The 3682-nt window shown below is 51.1% G+C and overlaps 1 long non-coding RNA gene across 1 annotated transcript; it reads right to left on the bottom strand.

The window, feature by feature from the left end:
• Positions 1-1012: 1012 nt before the first annotated feature.
• Positions 1013-2064, bottom strand: LOC140711079 (uncharacterized). Its single transcript, XR_012092219.1, has 2 exons — positions 1787-2064; positions 1013-1196 (listed from the first exon to the last, which is right to left on the bottom strand). It is a non-coding gene; the product is annotated as an uncharacterized lncRNA (long non-coding RNA).
• Positions 2065-3682: the final 1618 nt, after the last annotated feature.

Genomic DNA, 3682 nt, shown 5'->3' on the forward strand with positions numbered 1-3682 from the left:
TTGTTTCAATCTGTGGATATTCTGTTTTTCAACGTAGGCCTCAATGGGTTTCCAAATGTCCCTTCACAGATTCTACAGAAAGCGTGTTTCCAACCTCCTGGTTCAACAGATGTATCCGTTCGAGGTGAATCCACACGTCAAGAAGCAGTTTCACCAGTAGCATTTTTTCTCGTTTTCATCTGGGGATGTTCAGTGTCACCATAAGCCACAAAGGGCTCCCAAATGTCCCTTTGAAGATTCTGCCAAAAAACTGCTTCCAATCGGCCGCGTGCAGTGGCTCACGCCTGTCATCCCAGCATTTTGGGAGGCAGAGGTGGGTGGATCACCTGAGGTCAGGAGTTCAAGACCAGCCTGGCCAAAACGATGAAACCCCATCTCTACCAAGAATACAAAAAATTAGCCGGGCCTGGTAGCGGGTGCCTGTAACCCCAACTACTTGGGAGGCTGAGGCAGGAGAATCCCTTCAACTGGGAGGCAGAGGTTGCAGCGAGCCGAGATGGTGTCACTGCACTCCAGCCTGGGGGACAGAGTGAGACTCTGTCAAAACACACACACACACACACACACACACACACACACACACACACACCCCCCCCAAAATGCTTCCAATCTGCTGAATCAACAGAAAGATGTAACTCTGTCAGAGGAATCTACACATCGCAAAGCAGTTTTGCAGATAGCTTCTTGTTAGTTTTTATCTACCGATTTTCTGTTTTTCACCCTAGGCCTCAAACAGCTCCCAAATGCCCTTTTGTAGATTCTACAAAAGGGGCGCTTCCAACCTGGTATATCAAAAGAAAGGTTTCACTCTGTGAGATGAATCCACACACCACAAAGCAGTTTCAGAGACAGCTTCTTTCTAGTTTTCATTTGGGGATATTCGGTTTTTCACAGTAGGCCTCAATGGGCTCCCAAAGGCATATTCGCGGATTCTACAGAAAGACTGCTTCAAACCTCCTAAATCAAAAATTTGTTGTAATTCTGTGGCATGAATCCACACATCACAAAGCAGTATCATAGAGAGCTGCTTTATTATTTCTGGGGTGGGGATGTTCGCTTTCTCACAATAGGCCCCAATGGGCTCCCAAATGTCCATGCTGCTTCCAAACTGCTGAATCCAAAGGCAGTTTTAACTCTGTATGAGGAATCCACACAACAGAAAGCTGTTTCATGAAGACCTTCTCTCTCGTTTTTATCTGAAAACATAAGATTTTTTCACCATACGACACAAGGGTCTCCTAAATGTACATAGACAGATTCTACAAAAAAATCCTTCCAACCTGCTGATTCAAAAGAAAGGTTTAACTCTGTGAGACGAATACACACACTACAAAGCAGTTTCACAGAGAATGGTGTTTTTTTGTGTGTTTGTTAGTTTGTTTGTGTTTTGGTTTGCTTTTTTGTTTTTTGCTTTTTTTTTGAGACGCAGTTTCGCGCCTGTTGCTCAGACTGGAGCGCAATGGCGCCATCTCGCCTCACTGCGATCTCCGCCTCCCAGGTTCAAGCAATTCTCCTGCCTCAGTTTCCCTTCCCGAGTAGCTGGGATTACAGGCATGTGCCACTGCGCCCCGCTAATTTGGTATTTTCAGTAGAGACGGGGTTTCTCCATGTGGGTCAGGCTGGTCTCGAACTGCCGACCTCAGGTGATCTGCCCGCCTCGGCCTCCCAAAGTGCTGGGAGGACAGGCGTGAGCCACCACGCCCGTACTACTTTATTGTACATAATACAATACATAAATTGTATTGTATTTACATTTATGTATTGATTGATTGATTGATTTACTTACTTATGCTGCCTGATCAAAGGTCACTCCGGCCCAGTCGTCAAAGTGGCCATTTCCTAGGCAACCAAGAAGGGGGGAGCTTGGAGGTGGGGGCGGGGGCGGTGGAGAAGACACAGTTGCCCCAGGCTGTGCGCAGGCGGCCTGAGCTTCCTTCCTCTGTTGAGGCCTCCATTTTCAGAGTAACAGTGGCCGCTAGGTGATGCCCGACGTCTGCCAATGAGACTGTCAGCCTGGAATGAATTGGGATCGCCTGGAGGGGGAGGCGGGAGGCGGAAGGATGGAGGCCCCCACAGCACAGTGGGTCACCGCGCCCTCCCAGGCGATCCCCACAACTAATCGACCAGGGCCCCTGGGGGCACACAGCCTAAGACCCCCCCCACCCATCGGATCATCTGGAACTTCTGTCCGTCCGGAGACGAGAGACGAGAGACGAGAGACGAGAGACGAGAGACCGACTGGAAATTCTCTCGGTCAAGGTCCAAACCTAAAAGAATCACTGACACAGACATCAGGACTAACAAAGACAATTTGTAAAAGTTTCCGTGTTTTGGGTGAATCCGTGTATTTCTGTATCACAAAATTACTGATTTTGAACGTTGCGGTTTTTCTACTCCTTACGTGTACGGTCCTGTGATAGACAGACCAGGGGACTCCTCAGCTCGGAGTCCATGAGGCCAGAAGCTGACATCCTAAATTTCTATGTAGAATGAATGTAAGCAGGCCAACCAAACACTGTGCCGTAAAACTGTCCGGAAGACAAGCGGTGGTGGTTGGGGGGCGGATGGGGGGGGGGGGGGGGAGCCGGGTGCGGTACGCTCACGCCTGTCATCCCCGCACTTTGGGAGGCCGAGGGCAGGCGGATCCCTCGAGATGGTGGCCATTGCACTCCAGCGTGGGCAACAAGAGTGAAAACTCCGTCCAAAACAAGAACAACAACAGAAACGTTAAGTGCTGTCTGCTGTTATTTTTGCTTCCCACCCTGAGAAGAACATAATACAGCTGCTGTCTACCTGCCTGCCTGCCTGCCTGCCTGCGTGTCTGTCTGTCTGTCTGTCTGTCTGTCTGTCTGTCTGTCTGTGACAGGGTCTCGCTCTGTCTTTCGCCCAGGCTGGAGTGCACTGACACCATTATGGCTCACTGCAGCCTCAACTTCCCCGGGGTTAGGGGATTCCTCTAAGGGATCCTATGGATGGCCTCGGCCTCCCAAAGTGTTGGGGTTACAGGCGTGAGCCACCAGCACCCGGCCTGAGTTCACACATCTGGTCTCACTGCGTCTTAACCAGACGCCCGTGAAGAACTCAAGTCAAGAGAGAGAGAGTCGGCAAGAGACTTTCAGCATTCTCTCCCAAAACCAGTGAGGTGGATGGCGGCCGTGTGTCCCAAGCTCCTGTGGTTTTAGGTGGCCACGCGTAGAGGATAGATTTCAAATGTTTCCAGAGAGGCGCAAGCCACAGTCATTCAGGACATCCGAGCGCGAGATGGGGTTTCTGACAGCGACTTAAGGGCCAGGAAGGGCCAGAGTCTGCCAAGGCCCTCGTTCTAGGGTGGGGCCGATGGAACCCCAGGCAGAGGGAGCCAGCGGTCCGCACAGAGAGAGCTCCAGCCCTAGGCCCCACCGTGCAGACCGACTCAGAAGAAAGAGAGTCCCTCGTCCTACATATGTCACATCCCTCCACCGAACTTGGGAGCGGATCCGCTTTCCAAACATGAGGTGACTCTCGGTTTGAAATGGATCACAAGGGGCCGGGCTTTCCAGAGTCGGCATGATAAAGAAGTCATTCTGTGGCACAGAACGAGGTGTGGCTCTTATCGAGACTCTACAGTGAAAGGCAGTGAAACAGGGCGAAACCCCGTGTCTACTACAAATTAAAAGAGGAGCCGGGCATGGTGCCGCTGAAG

Source organism: Chlorocebus sabaeus, unplaced genomic scaffold (assembly GCF_047675955.1).
Source record: "Chlorocebus sabaeus isolate Y175 unplaced genomic scaffold, mChlSab1.0.hap1 unalloc_scaffold_1481, whole genome shotgun sequence".
NCBI classification, from domain to species: domain Eukaryota; kingdom Metazoa; phylum Chordata; class Mammalia; order Primates; family Cercopithecidae; genus Chlorocebus; species Chlorocebus sabaeus.